Raw genomic sequence first — 25,882 nt, forward strand, 5'->3', positions numbered from 1 at the left:
GCGAGAAGGGGACGTTGATCTCGAGGGCAGGAAGAGGAATTAGGGGTGGGGCTACTGGTATCTGTGTCGACAAAGATCAAAAGGGGCAGGTTAATGAGCAGCTCTTCGCCTATTCGTGGGGGCGGAGGGGGTAGAATATAGGCCCTCCCACTTCGCTGAAGTTGCTCATTGGTCCTGGAGAATGTCTGGTGAAATGCTGGTTAGGAGCAAGGCAGAAGTCGTGGGTTTAGGGGTTTGGTGGGGCTTCTTAAGGAGCTCGGGGGAGGTAATAGAAGTGAGCCTCCCGTCCACTTGTTCAGTTGACGGTGCCTATTTTTGTCCCTGGAACAGGCAGGATTTTTCTTCCTTTTTTTTTAAACAAAAGTACAGCGCAAAAGGGAACACGCAACGTGACTTGAGACTGAAAGGGGAGCAGAGAAACCCCGAAACCATTAAAAAAAACCAGGAATTTGTGCTATCCTCGGTGCTGGCAAAAACCAACTAGTTAATTGGAAAGGGGCTTGCTATGTAGCTTCAGCTTCCTAGCAACTAGTATAGCAAAAGAAAGAAAAGTGAGATAAAATTTTGGACTTCAGAAATTGCCCATGCCTCCTCGAGGAAGGCTGCGTGGAACTGGGGAAAGTTGGTTCTGGGAGAAGGTGGAAACGGAAAGACCTTACTCTAAATTCTGTGGTATTTATGCAGCAACCTGTCAATAATAAAATCCATTAAAAAAAATAACCACGTTCAAAAATTTTAAGTTTTAAGCATAAAACGCAAGCAGTGTTCCTTTTCTTGCCCCCTTCAAAATGTCATTTTGTAAGGGCCAGCTTTCAAGCTTTTCCTAGAATCTGCAGTTTGAAAGGTTGGCTACAGGAACTGGGGTGGGGTAGGGGGGTTAAAATAAAAGCCTTTTAGGTCACATGAGTATTTGCAGGTAGGTATATTCCTTCATACCCACACACATCATCAGGTCTAATAGTGATATTCTGGTCCGCTGCTTCATTTTGTGGGGTACTCTCTTACGTTTTTTGAATCCTAATGCAACTCCTTTTTCCTCTGCTTCTCCAAAGTTGAGGGATTAAATAGTTCTCATGAAAACACTGCTATGCCTCCTAAACCATTACAACTGCCTGCAGAACAGCATCCACATTATGAACAAGGGTATAAATGGGTTGTCTTTTCATGTTCATTAAAATGATTGAAGAGGTGGAGTGAGACAGATGAGGGAAAAGTTAACACAAATACTCCTGCCCTACTGCCAAAATTTTGGGAGCAATTTGCTCATAACCAGACCCCCTTTTGCCTGAAAGAAGCTGAAGCTGATGAGGATACTTTGCACAACAATGCCCTGATTCTCCATTCCTAAAAGAATCTCCATGTGATATACTAGAAACCAAACTCTGTTCCTCCTAATCCTCTTGTACCCAGCATGGCATTTTGATGCTGCATTTGCTTACATTCTTCCTTTGTTACCCTGATCACTCTTATGTAATTGTTTTATCAGCTCATCCTCTTCCCTTCCTCTTTCCCTTTTGTTTCCCCTCACCCACTGAGGAGAAAGGTAGATAATAAGCTATCCAAAAGATTCCTTTCTGAGTATCTGCTAGCTGCTCACATGCTTCAATATACAGACACCAACAGTCTCCCCATCCTTTTTAACATCTACTGGTAGGTTGGGGCAGCCACTGTGTCCCAATCTATAACTCCCATTGGCCCTCACAAATGGCCATGCTTGGCTGAGGCTGATGAGAGTTGTAGTCCAGCAATGTCTGGAGGGCACCATCCTGGCTACTCGTGATCTAGCTATATGTGCACACTATTTTATGACATTTTGGTTAGCCTGATAAATGGGAACCTGGGCTTTTAATTTTATTTTGGATCAACACAGCTACCTTTGCCCTTTCTCATTTTATTTATGCTACTTTCGACAGCACCTGTATATGCTAGTTGTGCTACATAAAACAGCAAGAGTAACTTCTAGGGGGACAAAAGTATGAAATAAAAGGCACATATACCGTTCCCGCAATAGCACACATCAAAGGGCCCTCACTAACCCACAACAAAATTAACACATGTAATGCTTTCACATGTTTCACTGAAAGAACTTGTATGAACCAAAGAAAATGAATACAGACAACTGGAATCAAAATGCCTTAGGCTTGTGTGTTAAACAGAGGGAGAGAATACTGTGGTCTCACTGTGTTCAGCCTATAAGGAGCCCCTGCTGATCCAGGTTACTTAGCTGTCTAGAAATAGATGAAAACATGAGAGACGTTGCCCTTTGAGATTATTGTTCTTACACATCATGGCATTTGCAAAAGAGCATTACCTGATGACATTGCATAGATAAGATGGACAAGCAGCTACCAACACCACCCTACATAATGGCAAGAGCATGCAATGTAATCAGATGGTGGATATACTTTATAAGACTTGCTTGGAAGATTATGATGGGGGTGGGAGGACTCAGGAGGCAGGAAGTCGGGGAACAAACCTGGATATTTCCGAGTTACAAATTCTTCAAATGACCAGTTGCAGTGGAAAGGTTCAAGGAGAGGAGGCACCAAATGTTGCTGGTCTCTCAGCTGTGTCTCCATGGAGGGCTCATGCATCCCTTCTCTTCCCTCTCCCAACTGCAGCCTTCTGTAATGGTTGCTACTAGATGACAGTTAATGGAGGGGAAGAGCCTGGCTTCTCAGCAGAGCAGATGGTGGCTCTGACTGCATTTCTTATCTTCTCTCGTCTGCGACAGCCTGATGGAATGGCTGTTGCCATGTAATGGTTGGTGACAGTTTAATATAACATACTAAAATGTTCAGGAAGCATAATATCAACTCAATGCCATATTTCTTAATACTATCTAAGTACTCCAGTTGTAATAGAGCTACAATACAATAACAGTCTCATAGCTTCCAACCTGCAAAGTTTCTGCTATTATCCCATCCCCCTTGAAGACAGCACCAGCAAGAGCTTGTATATGCATCACTGGTGCATCTTTCATGACAAAAGTAAACAAACATCAGAGAGAACATTTGTTACATTGCTTAATCTCTGGGTCAATCAAGAAATAAGCACTAGATGTCAAGATATGTGCCTCTAATGACTATCATAATTTTTGCTTGTATTTTTTTTTAATCATCAGATCAGCTATTTGATACATGGAGAAAATGAGTGATTCAATATTTCCAATGGAGTACCTGTCTTTTTTTTGCAGCTGCTGTGCCCTTGTTTATCCAACTGTTCTGCCCTTTGGCTAGGAACCATATGGTAGGTATATATCACCTTATGTGAGATGCCTGACTCTGAACTTCAGACTGAATTTAAGACCACATTTGTATACTAAGAAATATACCCTTCCTTGTTTTGGATCATGTATGGGGAAGATATGCAGCTATCTTGGCCATGGGATAAGTAGTTGGGATTTTTGATTTAAATTGTTTTAGGAGACAGATTTTTTCAGTGAGCGATTTTAAATTTTCAGCTGCAGTGATGTGCCTTGGTCTAACAGCATTTACTGCCTTGGAGATATTTCACTGGTATTAAAATTCATCTTTGTGTAGACAAGGCCTTATTGTATATATCCTTAAAATGCTGTTTTTAGTACCACAGACATGCAGGTGGGGTTCATGGCAGTAGTGCTTGGTGAATTGCTCTCATAGCTTGCCAGGGAAGACCATCCATTTTGAGTCCACTCCACTGGCTACTGGATGTAGCATTCCTGTGGCTCCCTTTCTTTTAATCTTTATTTCTTCGCAATAGACAAATATTAAAACAAAACTATTAATCTCCACAAAGCTTCTAAAGCTTTTGCTTTCCTATGACTATTAAGGGATCGTAATGGGACGTGGGTGGCGCTGTGGGTAAAACCTCAGTGCCTAGGACTTGCCGATCGTATGGTCGGCGGTTCGAATCCCCGCGGCGGGGTGAGCTCCTGTCGTTTGGTCCCAGCTCCTGCCCACCTAGCAGTTCGAAAGCACTCTTAAGTGCAAGTAGATAAATAGGGACCGCTTTATAGCGGGAAGGTAAACGGCGTTTCCGTGTGCTGCGCTGGTGCTGGCTCGCCAGCTGCAGCTTCGTCACGCTGACCACGTGACCCGGAAGTGTCTTCGGATGGCGCCGGGTCACGGCCTCTAGAGCGAGATGAGCACGCAACCCCAGAGTCGGACACGACTGGCCCGTACGGGAAGGGGTACCTTTACCTTTTTATTTATTTTGTTTACATTTTGTCAAAAAAGTATTGCAAGCTTTTCAAAAAAATCAGATTATACTTTGACTGTGGTCCTTTAAATCATGATTGATAAAGGACTAATTCTTTTCAGAATGCTGACTCTGTTATAATGAAAAGCTCCTAATTGACTGTCAATGACCCATAGACCCATAGACCCATAGATGTAACACCTGTGTTTAGCATAACAATATCCGCCCTCCCTTCCCCACAGGTGGGCGGGGTTTGTGGCAGCAAGCGGGGCTCACCTGGGCGGATGCTACTCACCTGCTTGAGCTGGCCTTTGACCCGCCCTCAGCCAGGGAGGACAATGGACGGCCGGCCGGGGGTGGGCCTAAGGCCAAAAGAAAAGAGGTTGACTCCTTCACTCAAGCCTCTTTTGCTGTTCTTCATTGCAGAATTAAGGGATTATATTCTACATTTTGGTAGTTTAAGGCAGGCAAGATGTTTTTGTGTTCAGGAAAGGGTATCTGTGTAATTTGAAAGCCAAAGAAAAACAAGATTGTAGTGCCATGACCGAGCAGGGGCCAATATATACTAAAGTTCTTCCAGATGATGGAGTTAGAATCATAGAATTGTAGAATTGGAAGGGACCCCAAGGTTCATCTAGTCTAGTTCAACCCTCTGCAATGTATCTTGCTCCCTTGTTTAATAACTATGCAGTTGTTAATCAGCTTTATATGGGATCTTAATGCCTTTCCCCAAGGCTGTACTTCAGTTATGAGGACATCACTAATTTTATCCTTGGCAAAATGTTTTCCTCCCTCTTAAGGTGTGAGTTTATTGCAAGCCTGAGTGCACTTTGGAATGTGACTGTGCGAGTGGAAGGCATTTACTGGACAATGCCTTTCTCACCACTGTTGATGAACGACACAAATCCTTCCCATTCCATGATAGTGCCATTATGTTAAAAACTTTCAAAAAATGTTACATTTACATCTTCCAAGACAACAATGCCCATTTACACCACAAAGAACTCATAACCCACCTGCTCTCAGCAGCCAGAAACATCATAACCAGACACTGGAGAGACCTGTCAGGAGTAAGCATGGACCAATGGTACCAAATAGTATGGGAAACAGCCCTACTAGAAAAATTAACTAATAAACAGAAACTGACACGGGGACAAACAGAAGAAGACGCCTTCACCCCGGTATGGCTCCCCTTTATCACATACACAGCCCAACAGGACAATGACAATAATCCACCAACAGCATACAAATCAATATGGCTAACCTGATCCAAAACACCCACCCACCTCACTCACACACGAAAACAAAGATCACCACAGCCAATCACAAACAAACAATCACACCCTAAGCCAACCCCAACCTCTCTCACCACCAAAGGAACACAAGTGAACAACACAAGCAATGCTGACACCAAACTCTACATACATTAAACATAATAGAAACACCGCCACCCGACCCCACCCCCATCCATCTTCCCTCTCCCCACCCCCCTTTCTTTTTTCTTTCTGTTTTCTTCTCCCCCTAATGCCTCAACAAATGAAACGGATTTGTAGAAGAAGAAGAAGAAGAAGAAGAAGAAGAAAAAAATACGAGGCACTACACTTCTGTAAAACAAGAAAATCCTTAATAAAAAATATTTTAAAATAAATAAATAAATAAAAAATGTTACATTTTATAAAATTCTATTTATCTAAGTCCTTTTTTCCCACTTCTTTGTTTGCTCAAGGTGCCTCACATCTTTTTCATCTTTGTAGCCTGAGCAGGGGCGCCGACTTATAAAAAATATTGGGGGGGGCGGGGGCCCATACCGACTTATAAAAAATATTGGGGGGGCCCAAGACCTCCAAACCGCTGCTGCTGGGGGAACGAAAGGGGCGAGCCCCGGGCTGCCCCGACCTTAAGTGAACATGTGAGGGCCCGCCCTTTGCGGCAGCCGATTGGCTGCCGCCGTGGGCGGTGAATATTAATGAGCTAGGGGGAATCCCCGCTTCTCGAGGGGCTGACGCCAGCCCCGCGAGATTGTTGATGGGTCGAGAGCCCGCAACCCCACCCCCTCTCTAGATCGGGAGTGGCTTTGTTTTAACTTATTACTGAATGTATTTTAAAAGGTAACTATCATCAAACAAGGAAAATAAAAAATACCAACGTAATTTTGTGATTTTACAAAGCATAATATAACTAATAATTTTCTTAAATTATTGGGGGGGGCAGAGCCCCATGGAGTCGGCGCCTATGAGCCTGAGTGATTCCCCACTAAGGTGCACCTGTGGAACTGAGCATGCTGAAGTCACACTTCTCTTTTAAAGCGGCAAACATCTGCAAGGCTGTTTCTCTTCCCTCTAGCGCTCTCTCTCTCTCTCTCTCTCTCTCTCTCACTCACACACACACACGTATTATTTTTTTTAATTTAGTAATCTGTTATTATCTCTTTCCCTCTGCAGGAAGATCTTGAACACCTTCTCTTATTTACGAAAATCAAATGAATAAGCAGTGTGGCTGCCCTTTACAGTAATATTTATTGCATTCACAGAGATACACCTGATAGAGTTAGTCCAGGATTCCTCAGCCTCAGCCCTCCAGATGTTTTTGGCCTACAGGACCAGTGGTCAGGGATGATGGAAATTGTAGTCTCAAAACATCTGGAGGTTCCGAGGTTGAGGAAGCCTGAGTTAGTCCATTCTCTCTCTCCCCCTCCCCCCTGAGTTTTGTGGCATCCCACTGGTTCCCCTCTGGCAGTTCTGTTTCCCTCCTTCCACTCACCACTTGCCTTTCCCTCCTCCCCCTTTCCCTTCCTCCCCTCTTTCCTTCCTACTGTTGCTCCATTTTCTGTTTAGCTTCTCAGGTGCTGATGTGTCTTGAATAGCACATTGAGCTGAAAGAGGAAGTGGCAGAGAGAGAAAGATGCTCTTTCCACTTCCTCTTTCACCTTTATGAGCTTTTCAGGAGCTTGGGAAGGGAATGGCTCTTTCCACATGATAATAAGCGGACAAAGAGAAGGGAAAGGGCTCAGAGGCTTCACGGGTGCCAGGCAAAGTCTTCAAGTGTGCCATGGCACCTGCTGATAACCCCAGGCCTGTGTTGTGTTCAGTTTCCCTTCATTGTTTTGCTAAGGCTGCATGTTATTCATGAAACTATCTGTAAAATTTAGCCTCACATATGCCAGAATCTCTAAATGAGTTTGAAAAATTGTAAGGTTAAACGGATGCGTGATGGCCAGGTTGTAACAAAGTCTGCAATTGGCTCCACACACTCAAGGCAGCTTTGAGTTCCTGTTTCTCAAACTGCAGCCCTCCATGCCATATGGCAAGCCATGTTTTTGAAGCTGATTCAAAAGCATCTTGACATATAGCATAGCCATATGGATATGGGCTTGTGGTTCAGAGAAGAAGAGAAAAGGTCAGCAATCCTACTGAGTATGCCAAAAACACGGCCTTGCCTAAAAGTGTTCTTTGGATTCTGACCTATATTCCTGTAGTGCATGAAAGGGTGCTTCATAAAGGCTGGCCACTTATACACTGCCAAAAAAAAGGAAGCAGGGATAGAATTACATACAATTTGTATAGGCTAGTTTATATGCAAAATTAGAAATAAAGGGTTGTACCCAACTAAGTTCTACTCAGACTAGATTGGGTAGGGAGAAATTCAACATAGTGTTCTTCCAGTTCCATCAGCTCAAACATTTCAGCTTGTGCTAATGGAATGACGCCTCCATGTCTCCCCCCAACCTTAGTTTGGGACTGCCTTAGTTAGTATCTCACCTTTTGACTGTATAGCACAGGCATAGGCAAACTCCAGAGGTTTTTGGGACTACAATTCCCATCATCCCTGACCACTGATCCTGTTAGCTAGGGATCATGGGAGTTGTAGTCCCAAAAACATCTGCAGGGCCGAGTTTGCCTATGCCTGGTATAGCACCTTCAGCCCTCCAGTGCTATTACCCAAACATTTTATCTGTTAGCATTCCAGAATGTTATGTGAATTTTTGTTGACAGCTCAAATATCACTGAAAACCCAACCAATTTTGCTGTGCAAAAGATACTGTGTGGCTAGCAAAGCTAATTCACTCACACCATAATCTCTCAGCATCTCCAGAGGTATTTTTGTTCAGTGTGGAGAAGCTAGCCATGTATCATTTGCAGGAGGGTGGGCACACACAGTCTCAAAGTGTTGTTAGTATATATTTGCATATCTTAATGTACATCTTATTTACACAGCTTAATGAGAACCCTGCTTTGCACTGTAAGGATTCAGGAGTAGGTGGGTGGGCAGCCAGATGGCTGACAGACAGAGAATGAGAGATGGAGTGTTATGTAGTCTGACTCCCCTTTTCAAAAGACCTTTACTTGGCTGTATGACAGTGACAGAGCCTGGAGCCATATCCCTCTTACACTTTACCTAGAAAGGCCTCAATTGATCACTCAAGAAGGATAACAAATGGAATGCGCCCTCCTGTCTCTGATGTAATTTTGTAACTAATGGCTGACAAGTACTTTCAGACATGTAAATTACCTGAATGCCTGATGGCCTTGGATGCTTCTCCAGCCTAATAGGATGCAAACGGGCACAGGCCAACTTATCACCTAGGCAGCCAACATAGCTGTGCTTTTAACAGAAGCTTGATGTACACATGTTGGCAGGTGATGTTTATTATCTCCATGCAGTGAAGAGTTTCCCTTGCACATTTCTGTAGAAGAGTTGGCCAGGTTTGTTTAGGGGGCTATCCCCACTACCCACCCTTGTCAGCTGGCAGCAGTATGGGGCAGAACAACTGATCCACATTAAAAATCTGGGAAAACCCTCTTAACGTGGGAGTTTGTTGGGAGTGAGAACATTCTGTAAACCAAGAAGGCAGAGAGGATGTCAGTTATAAGCGCAAAAATGATCACATTGCTCCATACAAAATAACGCATCTAGGATACCAGTATCGGAGACCCCATAGAACTCCTATTCTTTTAATGTAGTCCTAGACGCACATTGCCAGTTATGTTCACCACTGGGGACTCAATTTGTCCCCTGCTTTTGTTGCCTGTCTGTGACTGGCGGAAAATAGGGTCTCACACACCTATGGAGCTGAACTCAGGTTGATGGGTTGTAAGATGTACAGGCCTGCAAAGTTTCTCCATTTCTCCCACTAAGTGTTTTAACGGAGGAGAATGTTATATATCATATGCACAACATGTCTGTTTAGGCTTATTTTTCCCAATTAGCATCCTTACTGGGTCTGCAGATTACTACAACTCCCATAATCCCCAGCCAGTTTAGCCTTTGGTCAGGGAAGATGTGAGTTATAGCTCAAAGATATTGCCGGACCCAAGGTTTTTTGATACAAATTTTAGATCACTGCATTTGAGTTAAATAAGAAGAAAAAATTTGGCTAATATTCTGTTCAAGATAAGATTACAGCCACAGGTGTGAGCCAAAGAGTACTTTGTGCATCTTCAGAGGCTCTTGCGTTGACACTATTCTTCTGTCTCAAGATTGCGGCAGAGGGGGTGCTGTTTCTGGAAAGTGGGCATTAGAAACCTTGTGCAGTATACAGTATATTTGTTTTGTCAGAACAAGGCTGGGCAATAAAACGTCCCCTCCTCCTCTCTCCACATGCCTCTTAGATCTGTTCTGGAGAATCTCCCAAATTCCGTAGCAGATTCGGGAAGAGGAGGCAGGAATTCTATTCCATTCTGCTGATGGAACGAGTGCATTGGATACCTCCTCCAATGTCTGTTGGGAGTTCACCATGCAGCCCTCAGGAGCATATATTTCAGGAGCATATATTTTAGTCATAGACTAAAATTAGTCATAGACTAAAATTGGTTACTTTATATTATAAGAATTTTAAGATCTCATATATAGAATAAATATTCATAAATGCACAGATATCTGAATATATGATCCGTGTGTCTGAAATCGTATGGAAGAGCAATCCTGAAGCCATTTTGACACTCCCAATAATGTCAAATATTCCCCTGCAGGAAGGGAGGTAAATGGGGAAAGCCTTCCCATTGTCTTTTTGCTTGCAAATTCTGCCTTAAGGGCATATATGTATATGAATAGGTGAGCCTGTAACCTGGATTCAGGAACTAAAGTATTAACCATCTCTCTCTCTCTCTCTCTCTCTCTCTCTCTCTCTCTGGATTCAGGAACTAAAGTATTAACCATCTCTCTCTCTCTCTCTGGATTCAGGAACTAAAGTATTAACCATCTCTCTCTCTCTCTCTCTCTCTCTCTCTCTCTCTCTCTCTCTAGATTCAGGAACTAAAGTATTAACCATCTCTCTCTCTCTCTCTCTCTCTCTCTCTCTCTCTCTCTCTCTCACACACACACACACACACACACACACACACACAATGGCCAGACTGCCCAGATAATGCAGTCAATGACCACCGTCAGGTATCCTGGCAGGCAGGAATTCTACTCAAGACCACCTCCTTCTGTGATGTATGTATGTTTTATGGGGGTGGTTTTGGGCTACAGGGTGGGCAATTTCAAAAGTCTAGATGAGGGCTTGCGGACCTTTGTTCAGGGTTCTCCTCCCTCCTGCGTGTGGGGAGTGGGAACCCTGTTGCAACAGTTCCTTGAATAAAGATCAGGCTTATTAGCTGCTTTGCTTCTCATTATACTCTGGTTGGCCTCTGTTTTCTCCTACCGATAGGGAACCCACTTAAGGACTCTATACAGACTCTGGAATACCCCATAAGGGAAAGGGAGCAGTTTTTCTTATAACAATATATAAGTACAGTATATAGTGGTGGCTTGTGCCCATTGGGACAGGTGAGGCAGTGGGCAGCAAGCCCAATGGTAGGTGGAGCCAGAGCCAATGACAGGCAGAGCCTGAAGAACTGTATCTGAATAAGTTTTTAAGCAGAGCTGTGTGCCTCTAACAGCACACCAGAGGCAAAGAAGTTCAACAGGTGGAGATTTCAATAGCATGGAGATGCAGTAGTGAAAAAAACTTCATCTGCATTTGGGGAGGGGACCTGCTCTGTGTTCCGGAAACCAATAAAAAACAACAGAAAAAGGTTCACTTGTTCTTTCTGTTTTGCAAACCACACAGCTGTTAAAGTCAAAGCAGATTTGCAAAAAAAGAGAGGCAAACCTCCTGTGTATATGTTGACCATGATAATTTAATGTCAGAATGTCGGTACCTACCATACCAACATATAAGGAAATTCCATGTGCCCTTTGCCTCTGCATCTGGATGACTGTAGCAGTGGCAGAACACGTACTGTGCATGCAAAAGGCTCCAGGTTCAATTTTTGGCATCTCCAGGTAGCACTGTGAAAGTCCCTTGCTTGGAAGTCTGTCCAGCTGCTGCCACTCAGTGTAGACAATACTGAGCTCGATGGACCAATGGCCTAACTCAGTGCAAGGCATTTTCCTATGCCTTACATGTGCCAACAAAATAGTATATCAAGAACTATTGACTTCAAAAAAAGTGGCTGCACAGCAGTCGAGGATTAGAGATGACCTAGTCTAGTGCCTTCCCTGGATTGGAAGTTTTGCGTTTTAATAAGTACAATGTGTAAACAGCTGCCACGTTTGAGAGATGGGTGCAAAGTACAGCAGAGTCAATGGGCAGCCCCGATACAGAGCTGAAACCTGAATTGTGGGTGCTAAGGGGAGGGGTTGGCAGGAGATCAGTTTGTTTAGAGGATGCCTCATTCTGGTCTGTGCCTCACGGAGAAATATGAGTTCACGTCCTGTACTTGTCAAGCAGTAGACTGGCGGGTAGTTTTTCATGTTAACATTGTGTACTTTGAAACATCTTTCTACACAAGTACTGGGATGAGTCAGATACAACAAGGCAGCTTTTATCCTTCCCAGTAGGATTTCAGCCATTTTAAACTCTTGATTTTTGTGTGTAAAAAAATGAAGCGCAAAGAGTTATTTTCCTTAAAACAAACAAACAAACAAACAAACAAACAAACAAACAAACAAACAAGCTTTTGAGATCTGTTTTACTTTATGGTACTTCAGTCACCTCCTATTTTTCTAGGTGCTGCAGTTTGAAGAAACACTGCTGCCAGCTTACATTTTCATTTCTGACGTAGAGGACATCCTGTTCAGGGCTAAAAAAATAAGAGAGGGAAAATAATAAAGCACAATCATATTACAGTTTAGGGGAATTTTCTGACAGAGAAATCAGTGGAACAATTCTGAAGGGCACAAAGCGTGATCATTTGGAAAAGGATACAGGGATACAGCTTTCCCCTAGCACAAAAAAAAGAAGGATGTGAGCCAGCATGGTTACCATAGTGATGTTAACCACTCCCTGGCCTTCCCTTTTATTTTGCAAATATCCGCTTCTCAGTTGTGGTGCTGAAATGTTTGCTGTTTCCTCTCTGCTAATTGCTGAGTAATGTATTGTTGGCAAGAGGTGTCAGACTGACAGTGGGAAAGGAGCCTCTCTAGTTAAATTCACAAAGCAAGCAGAGAGGAAGCCTCAGAACCCTATGAGCACATGGCTGCTTCAGCAAGTCTCTCCCCCCTGCGCAAGGATGACACGCAAATTCGTGAAGCGTTCCATTTTTTTTTTTTAAAAAGCAAGTCTCTCCCCCTCCACAACTTCAGGGACCACTTTTGAATGTGGGGGTGTGGAGTATACTTCCGTGTAAGGTGTTGTTGTGAGAAAAGATGACAAGCCACTACAGTGGTACCTCGGGTTACATACGCTTCAGGTTACAGACTCCGTTAAACCAGAAATAGTACCTCAGGTTAAGAACTTTGCTTCAGGATGAAAACAGAAATCGTGCTCCAGTGGCGCAGCGGCAGGCCCCATTAGCTAAAGTGCTTCAGATTAACAGCAGTTTCAGGTTAAGAACGGACCTCCAGAACGAATTAAGTACTTAATCTGAGGTACCACTGTATAAGCAAGAGTCAAACACACAGGAAGTTTTTTAAACTGGAACCCAACCCCCTTCGATACTCAGGGTTGAGCTTACCACCTGGCAACCATAAGTCAGAGATGGGGAACTGGTGATGCTCCAGAAGATATTGTAGGCCTCGTATTTCCCTCAGCCCCATCCAGAGTGGCAAATTATTGAGGATGGTGGGAGCTGTAGTCCAACAACATCTGGAAGGCAACAGTTTCCCCATCACTTCTTTTTAAACGGCAGGCAACCACACACCACCGTAATTTCTAGAACCTGTTGGATGTACACAAAGCTGCTTCAAGACACTTTTCTTCCACTCTCTCATATCCGGTCCATACTGGACCTGGGATAGCTCAGTTGCTAAAGCATGAAACCCTGAATCTCAGGCTCATGTGTTTGAGTCCCATGTTGGGCAAAAGATTCCTGCATGGCGGGTGGTTGGACTATATTAAGTTGTGAGTGGACATAGCAGACAACACAGAGATTTCTCCAAGTGGTTCTTTATAGTAAGCTGGAACTGAACTGAACTGAACAGCTCAGCCGGCCTGCTTTTATAGGCAGCCGGCTGTCAACATTGTAACAACAACAACTCAGGGTTTCCCACCTAAATTAACTGACGTGGACCTGAGTGAAAACTATATACACAATACCCCCTGGTGGCCAGGGTGAGAACTTCAATACATAACAGACTAGATGACCCTTGTGGTCCCTTCCAACTCCACAGTCCTATGATCCTATTATGGAACAGTTCTATGTGCCAGCAGTGCCTCTCAGAGCCTTCTTGAACCTTGTATGCAGATTCATCTCCTGCATTGTGGTCTGAGTTGCAGGGCCAGAAAGACAAAACTTTTGTTTCTTCTTGGTGCAGGAGCTTTGCCTTTCATGGTTGCTTGATCGGCAAAAACTCAGTGCTTAACATACAAAGAGGTACAGGCAAGGTTGTCTGTTATTCCTAATTTTGACTGGCATCATTTTGGAGCCCTGTACTTGTATACCTATGCAGGATCCTGAGATTTTCGATATAAAGCCAAAAGTCTAAGAATGTAAAATTCAGTTGTGTGTGGGCAGTGTCTTCTTCATAGCATACAATCCATCTCAAAGCTCTTAGGAATTAAAGCTTTCGGGGTGTACATGCTGCTAAAATACAGGATCAGTTGATCAAAACTAGAATTCCTGGGATTTGACCAATTAATCTCCCAGCAGCAGGTTTCGAATTGGTCATTTAAATTGCGGTCAGTGCAGCGTAAGTGTCTGGGAATGAAGATGTCAAAGAATATTAGAGGAATTGCCAGTTTTAATGAAGATCCTCTTGTTCAACAGGTTATGGCTGGTTTAGGCAAATGGATGGTCAATTTAATCAAAATGAATTACCGTATTTTTTGCTCTATAAGACTCACTTTTTCCCTCCTAAAAAGTAAGGGGAAATGTGTGTGTGTGTTATGGAGCGAATGCAGGCTGCGCAGCTATCCCAGAAGCCAGAACAGCAAGAGGGATTGCTGCTTTCACTGCACAGTGATCCCTCTTGCTGTTCTGGCTTCTGAGATTCAGAATATTTTTTTTCTTCTTTTCCTCCTCCAAAAACTAGGTGCGTCTTGTGGTCTGGTGCATCTTATAGAGCGAAAAATACGGTAATGCATTACCTAGACCCAAGTGTAATTCATTTTACTGAGAACACATATCCTGCCTTTTCTGTTTCAAAGTTGAATATAGCAGAAAGGTAAATATAGCAGATACAGTACAGCAGATTATATCTCTCGTAAAATGAACACAAAGCAGACAAAAGGCCTCATTCAGGTACAGCAGGACCATTTCAACAAACCACAGGTCCTCCCTCCCCATGATTGAATGAGAAAGTCCAGTTTACTCTACTTCTCCCTGTCTCTTCCTCCTCGTACATGCTTGGTTGTGGATGAGACTTTATGATTTTTTAATCAGTTTCCAGTGCCATCCAAGTCTGAAAACTGGTTTAAGGGCTACCTACAAATCAGGATCTGATTGTACCTGAGTGGCCTATTATATTGGAACCAGAGCTGAAATAATATGGCCCTTTCCAATAATAATATGGCCCTTCCCAATTGAGAAAATTCCAAATTGAAATCCCTATGGACAGTGGGAGGGATTTTAACCAATAAGTCCCATCAGCAGAAACCCTCACAAAGACTTCTGCCAGTGCATCATGTATTTCTCTCTGGTCTCCCCAAAATGATTTTGTGGGGGTTTGGAAGAACACCATACAGGTGAGGAGAAGGGGAATCGTTCTTGTGCTGGTGGGATGTTCAACATAGAGCAATAATGAATTCCTCCCAATATGTGCTGAAACTCTTTATAGTTCTCAAACTGATCTTTCATTGTAGTTCCAGCCAGGCCAGGCCACCAAACATGCATAATGTGGCCCTAGTTTTCAAGCTGACTTTTTGTATAGCTGCGAAGAGGAAGGGGAAGGTAGAGCCCATTTTTCCCAAAGCTTTGTGTCCTCTGATGCTATTTCTTATTGCATCTCTTTTTGCTGTTCCATAAAATTCAAGTCAAAAGAACACGTTGGCCCTTATTGAAAAATGATTTTGTAAATAATCTCCTTTTCCGCCCAAGTCTTTTCAGTCCCTGTATATTGTATTTTTATGACGGAAAAAAGTGTGCTCTTCATTTTTCTCTGTTTGTATGAGATCAACAGCAGCTCACAAAAAAAAATCCTGTATTCTAATTTTCCAAGCAAAGCATCAACTGATTTTTAAAAATTGTTCTCATTTTATTTCCTCAGGTTAAAAACCCAAATGTAATCTCCTGAATCCCCACAGGAAGAACTAAAATGGAGGCCACCAAAGGGCTGAAATTAGCTTAAGCACCAGTGCTGGTATGAAAAATTAAGAGCAAAAAAAAGAGAGAGAGAGAGAGAGAGAGAGAGAGAGAGAGAGGTTAGCTTGGATTATCCCTGTATGTAGGTCACAGTGACTCAAAGCAATGCAGCACTGGCAATGCCCAAGCAAAAGTAAACCTTTTGAAACAGGCCAGGTACAAAGTGCAGGTGTTTGTTTTAACGTAAAGAGACGGGCAAACTTAGTGCCGGAAACAATGCATTCCTTTTCCTATATGTCAGTCACAGGAAACAAAATGGTCAAGAAAGAAATAGCCAGTGAATCTCTACAAACATGTGCCCACTTTGCCCTTGCAAACACTTTTCTTCAGTCTCAAAAAGCCAAACCCATTATCCAGCCCCAGTTGCAGCGTACAATAGTAAAACAGTCCACCGCCCTGTGTGAGAGAGAGGAGAATGAGTTTGGTTAGCAACTGAAAACGGTTGGAAGATTGATGATGAAATCATGACTGCTGGAAGTTCTTTGTTGTGGATTTCAGGAAGACGGGTTAGTCCTCAGGACTTTGCAGTTTCTGGCTCAGCCCAGCCGCCTACATCACAAAATACCCTCATTCATCAAATGCAGAGGGAGCCTGACGTTGTATACAAAAGGCTCCTCTTCCTGGCTTCCCAGCGTTGGCTGCCCTCCACACTACCAAACCCCAGCTCAGACTCCTCTCTGTGTGGGTAGAAAGAACTCATCTCAGATCCAGCTTCAGCTGTTCATTTCACCAGGCACTCATTATAGCTCCATCATTATCATTCATTCCTTTTTATTATTTAATTACCCATCTTCTATTCGACTCTGGATACCACGGAGAAGCCATCCTCTCTGGCTCCTATTAACAAGAGAGCAGGAGCCAGTACTTGCAACTCTTGTGGTTTATTCAGACCTTCCTTCCTTCCTTTTTTTTTAAAGAATAAAATAAAGGCAGATTGCAGTACACAGATCTGTGCTCATATATCTTTTAAGGCAGGTGTGGGGAACATTTGGCTCTCCAGATGTTTCTGAACTACAGCCTATCAGCCCTAGCAAGTAGGGCCAATGGCCGGGGATGGTGGGAGCTGTAATTCAACAACAACTGGAGGGCCAAAAGCTGTCTTCATAAGCCCTTATCTATCTTCATAAGTCCTTATCAATGCGGATCAATTTAGTTAGAAAGGTGGACATTTGTTTCAAGAGCCAAACTGAGAAGGCCAGGGGTAAAGAACCATCCAATCCTAGCTGACCAGTTACTTAATTTCATCAGAGAGATGGGGACATGAAGCAAGCATAAAAAGAAATGAGTAAATTGTGTCCTATCTTTAGTTAGGAGGAGGCAAGGAATCTACCAAAGGGCATTAATTGTGGCCAGAATGGCAGTGTAGACATGCAGGCTCCTACCACCCTATGCATGGTACTCTTAAAATTGCCTGTTGTGTGGACTCAGTCTCATCTGAAATCCTGCACCACATAACCAAGTGTGTGTCGCTGATTAAAGTGTATTTATGTGTAGGTTTACTATGTAGAGAACTGCAGCCTAAGCTTCTAAATTGTATGAAAATGCATGTAAAGGCCTTTGGCTTTGTAGCTCACTATAGGTTCTCAGAGCCAAGAGCATGCACAGGAAGCCAGAGTAATCACACTGAAGCAGTGATCCCAAACAGTTACTTCAAAATTTAGATAGAATGGGAGAAAGGAAGCCTGCTTTTAAAGCTTACCATTCAGTTTTTGTGCTTTCCCACCAGGTGGCACCATTTCACATAGCACACGCTTATTTTAATTGCTGAATGCATACATGAACTTTGAAAGTGCCCAAAGCTTCGAATTCAGGGCATCTCCGGGCAGGTATGGGGGAGACTCCTTCCCTGAAACCCTGGAAAGCCATAGTGAGCTAGATGTTTGACTCAGTGTAAGGCTCAATGGTCCTCTGCTCTATGGTCCAGTGCTGAGAGGCTACTCATCCTCCTCACAGAGACTGCCCTGGGAGCTATCTCAGGGTTCTATTTTGCCTTCCACTTAACCCATGTTTGTTATTGCTGTTTGTCACCTCTGCATGAAATCACTGGTACGGTAGTCATGACATATGTCTTACAGCATCATCCCTATCCAACGTCTTCTTTTCTTTAAATCTGGGCGAAACAAGGATGTCCATAAGTGGCAGCCATAACAATGGACTGGATAGTGGCAAATAAACAGAAACTTAATCTTGATAAGAAAGCTGATGTTAGCAGGGTACTTGTTGGACCAGTTAGCTGGAGAAATCTTGCTGGGATTGCGCTTCACTGCAAAGATCAGGCTCACAGTTTGAAGGTTCTTCTTCTGGACCCAGCACTGAGCCTCAGTTCCCAAGCAGCAGCTGGACCCAGCGGGTGCCAGGGTCTTTTTCCAATGGCTCTGAGTCAGGGCAGCCGCCTATTGGCCTCATAGGTAAAGATATAGGTACCCCTGACTGTTAGGTCCAGTCGCGGACAACTCTGGAGTTGCGGCGCTCTTCTTGCTCTATAGGCCGAGGGAGATGGCGTTTGTCCACAGACAGCTTCCGGGTCATGTGGCCAGCATGACTAGGCCACTTCTGGCAAACCAGAGCAGCGCACGGAAACGCCGTTTACCTTCCTGCTGGAGTGGTACCTATTTATCTACTTGCACTTTGACGTGCTTTCGAACTGCTAGGTGGGCAGGAGCTGGGACCGAACAATGGGAGCTCACCCCATCGTGGGGATCTGAACCACTGACCTCCTGATCAGCAAGCCCGAGAGGCTCAGTGGTTTAGACCACAGCCATGGCCTCATGGTTTCTGTCAAAGTGACTGAAGTGACTTCTTAATGAGACGGCCAACAAATACCACTTCCTCCACAGACTGGCACTCTTCGCTGTGCCCCACTGGCGCTATCCCATGATGGCTGGCAGCAGCCTGTCTCTGGGGCTGTTCTCTGGCACCCAGTATTAACACGCGGTGACAGGGGACCCGGTCCTGACCAAGGCAGTGCCCTACGGTGGTTACCTCCTCATCTTCGGCTGGATCACCGTGGTCCCCTGACACCCCCAGCCCATCCTCAGGTGCACCTTCTCTCCCAGTGCTGGGGCTGCCACCCCTGCACCTCATTCCCCCTCTTAGGCTAGCAGGAAACTCTAGGAGAGAGAGCACATCTACCAAATGTCAGAGTGGGATCTCTTGGGGGTCTTTGGCCCACCCTGAATGTGTTGTTATAAGAAAAAAACTGCTCCTTTCCCCTTCTTCAAGAGCTCGTATAGAGTCCTTAAGTGGGTCTCCTATTGGTAGAAAAAAATAACAGAGGCCAACCAGAGAATATTGACGGGCTGCTGCCCCACCAACCTCAGTGTGCCCTCAGCCAGCATCTGTCTGCCTACGGGCTTTCCTACTTACAATCAGTCAAGAGGTGGCACTGCTTCTCACTTTCCTCTTCCTTAGTCCTCAGCAGGCAGAAAGATGGAGCCAAAATCCAGAATTACTTGGCTCTGCCTGTCATTGGCTCTGGCTCCACCTACCATTGGGCTTGCTGCCTACTGCCCCACCAGTCCCAATGGGCACAAGCTACCACTATATACTGTACTTATATATGGTTATAATAAAAACTGCTCCCTTTCCCTTTATGGGGTATTCCGGAGCCCGTATAGAGTCCTTAAGTGGGTTCCCTATCGGTAGGAGAAAACAGAGGCCAACCAGAGTATATTGAGAAGCAAAGCAGCTAGTAAGCCTGGTCTTTATTCAAGGAACTGTTGCTACAGGGTTCCCACTCCCCACACGCAGGAGGGAGGAGAACCCTGAACAAAGGTCCGCAAGCCCTCATCTAGGCTTCTGAAATTGCCCACCCTGTAGCCCAAAACCAACCCCCTAAAACATATATACATCACAGAAGGAGGTGGTCTTGAGCAGAAATCCTGCCTGCCAGGATACCTGACAATGGTCACTGATTTCATTACCTGGGCAGTCTGTCCAATGTGTGTGTGTGTTGGTTAATACTTTAGTTCCTGAATCCAGGTTACAGGCTCACCCTATTTACACAAATATGTCCTTAAGACAGGATTTGCAAGCAAAAAGACAATGGGAAGGCTTTCCCATTTCCTTCCTCCTTGCAGAGAAATATTTGAGGTCAATTTGGGAGAGTCAAAATGGTTTCAAGATTGTTCTCCCATACTATTTCAGACACCTGGTTTATATGCTTATGTATGTGTTTGCCTTGTACATTTATGAACATTTAATTTATATTTGAGACCTTAGAATTCTTATAACAGTGTCTTTCTTCCACGTCTTGCAATTTCCTAAGTGCCAAATCCCTTTTTTAAAAAAAGAAAGTCAAGATCCTTTTAAAAAATTGCTACCAGATTTGAGTTAGTGATGGAGGAAGTGCGTCATCCTTGATGAAATGTCTGATCATTGGTTTCAATTGGTGTTTTTAAATGAGAGTGATTAAACTTTTTTTAAAATCCCAAAAAAGGAAAAAAAACCTTCGTCTAATACGTTATTTACTCAACTCTAATGCTCACCTTTTTTGGCCAAATTACATTGCGAAAATTAAGGTGTGCATTAGATTTGATGGCATGTTTACATTTGCCAGCAAATACTTTTTTTGGTTTCCAGGTTCTGAAAAGTGATGTGCGCATTAGATTCGATGGCGCATTAGACTCTAGTAAATACGGTATCCCACTATGCCCTCTGCTGGAAACAGAGATATAGCTGTTGTCATTTATATTAGTGATTTGTAGGCTGAACAGCTACAACACAAAACCTAGCTTTTCAAGTAAGGTTTCCCAGTTCCCACCATCCACGTCTCATTTAAATTCTCAAAATGGCACAGCTGTTGGAGCAAATATATGTCTGACTGGGATTTTGCAGAAAGGTTAACTTCTCCCCAGCTGTTATAAAGACTATAAATGAATTTTTAAAAATAAATTTTGCATTTCCACAGTACAAAGCATAGTGCTTTGACTTTCCAGAAAATACAGTAGGCCCATGAGAGAGGCACTATCTGGGCAAAACACATGCCGGCCATCAATTAAAAATTCTTTCTTTTCAAAAAAGATCATGCAGAAATGCTCTAACACTACACCCTTTTATTTACACAGCAGGCTGCTTTGGGTTCACTTGCTGAAAAAACCCAAACAGTGCTTACAAATGGTTCCCTGTCATCCTGGAAAATAATTACAAGTGGGATCTGGGAGGGTTCTGTCCTGGGCCTTGTGTTGTTCAACATCTTTATAAATATCTCGGATGAAGGAATTGAGGGTCTGCTGGTCAAATTTGCAGATGACACCAAGCTGGGAGGGGCAGCTAATATCACCAAAGATAGAATCATGATTCAATGGGATCTTAACATATTGGAGAACTGGTCTAAAACTTAGCATTTATTAATTTTTAGGATTTAGGGCAGTCCTTCCTCCCACTTCTACTACTATTTCATCTTCTTTCCTCCCACAACTGATAACACCACATTGCAGGGAGTTGAATTAGATGAATCTTGAGTTCCCTTCCAGCCCTGCAATTTTATGATTCTATGATCAATCAACATATACTGAACTAATGTTAAAGGGAGCCATACCTTTCTCTTGGGGTTCTTGCCTGTCTAAACAACGTTCCATCAGGTGCTGCTCTAACAAATAAACTACGACATCAAAGAGCAACGAATGCTGATTCACTGCAACAGCATTATTGCATGTTAATGCACCAAACACTGCTGTCTCCATGCAGTGTGAAGAAGCATTTCCTTTTCTCAAACAGATGTCGCTGTAAAGAGTAGGTTGGGCAGTAGATCTACATAAAATGAGATCTGGTAACAGAGAAAGTAACATGAAATGGCATAATTGCATGGGGATTTACAACATGCATCCATGCTTGTAAAATATGTGTAAACACACAGTTCCTTGAAACAGATAGATATCCATTAAAGGTAAAGGTAAAGGTACCCCTGCCCGTGCGGGCCAGTCTTGACAGACTCTGGGGTTGTGCGCCCATCTCACTCAAGAGGCCAGGGGCCAGCGCTGTCCGGAGACACTTCCGGGTCACGTGGCCAGTGCGAGCCAGAGCCGCACACGGAAACGCCATTTACCTTCCCGCTGGTAAGCGGTCCCTATTTATCTACTTGCACCCGGAGGTGCTTTCGAACTGCTAGGTTGGCAGGCGCTGGGACCGAGCAGCGGGAGCGCACCCCGCCGCAGGGATTCGAACCGCCGACCTTTCGATTGGCAAGTCCTAGGCGCTGAGGCTTTAACCCACAGCGCCACCTGCGTCCCTGCAGATATCCATTAGCAGGAGGGAAAACAAGCATTGTTCAACTAGAGGAAGAAAAAGCAACACCGGCTTTCTAAAATACATTTTGAGAGTAATACCGGGAGTAATAATTCACCTGAGTGTTTTAGCACTTGGCACATTGTATTTAGGTCTGTAAGCACATATTTATTCTGCTGTGCAAACTGCTGTTGTTTTGACGCAGTTCTCCTTTTATTGTGGCTTTTCTTGGCAGAAAAAGACCAGTCTGCTCCATTAAGACAGTTGTCTGTCCTGGATGACCCCTCCTTCCAGTGAATTACAGGGGTTAAGGGTAGTGAACCATTCAGAAGGGAGGAGAGGAAGTGCCTTTGGGAAGTTCAAAGGGGGAACAACAGAAGCTTTTATAGGCAGAGTAACTAACCCCAAAGCAGCAATCAAGGTTTGTCTTAGAAAGGCTTCGCTATCTACATGTAATTGCCATCCTTAAAGATGGTGCAATAAAGTGGGCTGGGGGAGACAGTATCCTCAAAACCTGCATTGCATCATAGTTGGAAGTGACATTTCACTTCTGAAAGATTCTAAACCATGCAATGGACTTGAAATGGACATGGAGCTGTATCTATGAAATATAAACACCTGTGGGGTTACAACAGAAGGTACCTGTGACTTGGGTTTCTGAGTTGTGTTCCTGTTTCTCTTGATTGCTCATAAGATGAAACAGGGTAGACAAGATACAACAACAACAACACAGTACTTAAAGTACTGCTTTGTTCTTCTATCAATAGCACACTCCTATACAGGTGGCGCTGTGGGTTAAAGCCTCAGCGCCTAGGACTTGCCGATCGAAAGGTCGGCGGTTCGAATCCCTGCGGCGGGGTGCGCTCCCGCTGCTCGGTCCCAGCGCCTGCCAACCTAGCAGTTCGAAAGCACCTCCGGGTGCAAGTAGATAAATAGGGACCGCTTACCAGCGGGAAGGTAAACGGCGTTTCCGTGTGCGGCTCTGGCTCGCCAGAGCAGCGATGTCACGCTGGCCACGTGACCCGGAAGTGTCTCCGGACAGCGCTGGCCCCTGGCCTCTTAAGTGAGATGGGCGCACAACCCCAGAGTCTGTCAAGACTGGCCCGTACGGGCAGGGGTACCTTTACCTTTACCTTTATACAGTGGTGCCTTGGGTTACATACGCTTCAGGTTACAGACGCTTCAGGTTACAGACTCCGCTAACCCAGAAATAGTGCTTCAGGTTAAGAACTTTGCTTCAGGATAAGAACAGAAATCGTGCTCTGGCAGCGCGGCGGCAGCAGGAGGCCCCATTAGCTAAAGTGGTGCTTCAGGTTAAGAACATTTTCAGGTTAAGAACGGACCTCCGGAACGAATTAAATACTTAACCTGAGGTACCACTGTCTATGTGTCTACTCACAAGCCAGCCCCTTTAAGTTCAGTGGGACTTACTCGCAGGTATGTGTAGTTAAGATTGCATCTTGAGCGCAGTATTGTGGTGGAATAGAGCATCCATGTCATTTATGTGGTAGCATTTTTAAGCTCTACAGAACTGTTTCTTTTAGGATTCATATCAGCTTTCTGTGACGTATCTTTGCCTCATCAGAAGGATGTTGAATGCCATTTGCAGAAAGCCATATGGAAAACATCTGGACACTTTGGTAATCTCAGGATGAAGTAGGATGAATAAGCAGCTTTCAGCTGTTGTCACTGCTAGCTCTGCGTCTTGGGAGTGCTTCCACACAGCACCTCCTGGTGGATTCAATACCGCTCACACATGCGGGTTTTGCACAGTGTCCACTTGACATCTCCCTCATCAGAATGCCGCTCTGTCCCCCCACCCCCAATCTGGATTTACCATTTGAATTTTTGCTTTTCTAACATATCACGCTTTCTGCAGAAACACCAAATCCAAATCGAAAGGGAAAATAATATTTTGATGAGGATGACGTTGTGCATATGCTGAGCAAAACTAACCCAGGAACACCAGTCGCTACACATGTGATGCTAGCGCTTTATGGCCAATCCTGCCAATGACTCCTGCAAAATCCAGTGGGGGCAACAGAGTACGACTTCCTTTGTCAACTTCTTGGCAAAGAGCAGCGACCGAGGCCAATTGCAATGTCAGTGCCGTACACTGAGTGAAAGCCTGATTGGAAAGGACTTCAGTCTTCTTCAGGCATTACAATTTAAGTGTTGGATGGTGACAGGAATGGCAACAGAGCTAGTGCACTTGCTCCACTGCCCCTTTCATGTGTTTGGTTTACTCTAAATTGAAAATGCCTGAACAGGGCTTAGAAAGCTGACAGAATCCAGGTGCGCCTGAAGATGCAGAGTGAGTGCTCATTCAACAACCTTTTCTAGAAATACAGTGGTACCTCGGGTTACAGACGCTTCAGGTTACATACTGTCATGTACTGAAGTTCTCACCCTGGGCCAGCAGGGGGATACTGTAGATAGTTATGCAAATAAGGGATCGAATGTGATGTTCAGTGACTGGATAGTTTTAGAAAATTGTTACAGTTACATTGTACTGGAGCTCTATATAAGCAGGCTGACTGAACCCTTCAGTTCAGTTCTGTCCTGGCCTGTGAATAAACAAGAGCTGTTTGAGGAATCGCTGTGTCGTCTGATATGTTCACCCACAACTTAACACATTTTCTTCAGGTTACAGACTCCGCTAACCCAGAAATAGTGCTTCAGGTTAAGAACTTTGCTTCAGAAATTGTGCTCCAGCGGTGCAGCAGCAGCAGGAGGCCCCTTAGCTAAAGTGGTGCTTCAGGTTAAGAACAGTTTCAGGTTAAGTACAGACCTCCAGAACGAATTAAGTACTTAACCCGAGGTACCACTGTAGTAGGTTAGAGATAGGTCAGTAAGCGGCCAGGCTCTGTGCAAGAGGGAGCTTCTGGATGCGAGTGTCAGAGTGACTGAGATCAGCCTGCTACATCTCCCATCAGCCAGGTCTACAGTGGACAAGTGGAAGGCAAAACACTCTGTGGAATATTCTGAGCCAGGCCTAGAAAGGCATTTGCGTACTAATAGAGTTGGATGTGTATCTAAGTCACCTGTTATCTGTGCACACCAGTGGTTAGGGGGCTGGGGGCACAAATTGCAAAGAAGTAAAGCCCTCTGAAGATAGATTAAAATGGCAGAGAGTCTTGTACAGTAGTTCTTAAAATGCTACTGTGGTACGGTCGTTTCAAGAAAAGTACTGAGCGACCTAAAAATCTATATGAGCACAGCAGTGGAAAACAGTTTTACAGAGGTACACCCATTTGCTCTGCGCTGAGTGCACTTCCACTGCCAGTTTGTGACTCTGTGCAGACATGGCAATAGCCGTAATCCGCGTTAGCCACATTAATCTAAAGAAGTACTGCATTTTGATGTGTTTTTCCCCAAAACAGCTTTGATTCAATTTGAAAACATAAGCCACATGAAAACATCCATGCCTGCACTCAAGCCCACAGGGAAAAGACTCAGCCAGCTAGGCAGCCTTGAAAGTTGAAGCAGAAGGAATCAGTGTCTTCAAAAAGACTCCAGAGTGTCTTTCCAATACCATCTATCAAGGCGGTTAAGTTTCACACACAATTCTTTTGCCTATTCCCCCTATCTTTCAAGGCTGCTTCAATTAGCAGATGTTACCCAGCTATATGTTGAACAAATAGACTATTTTCTTGCCATAAATTATCTGTCCTTCTAAAGATGGCAAAAACTCCCTGAGAATCCTAAAGCCTTCTCTCATAAATAGTTGAATATGGGTAAGATTACAGTGGAGA

General features: G+C 44.1%; 1 long non-coding RNA gene across 1 annotated transcript; it reads left to right on the top strand.

The window, feature by feature from the left end:
* The first annotated feature begins 96 nt into the window (after positions 1-96).
* Positions 97-15,933, top strand: LOC310835309. The gene is made up of 3 exons (XR_014559535.1): positions 97-274; positions 3,125-3,249; positions 15,808-15,933. It is a non-coding gene; the product is annotated as an uncharacterized lncRNA (long non-coding RNA).
* Positions 15,934-25,882: the final 9,949 nt, after the last annotated feature.

Source organism: Podarcis gaigeae (assembly GCF_964106915.1).
Source record: "Podarcis gaigeae genome assembly, chromosome: 2".
In the NCBI taxonomy this organism is placed as follows: domain Eukaryota; kingdom Metazoa; phylum Chordata; class Lepidosauria; order Squamata; family Lacertidae; genus Podarcis; species Podarcis gaigeae.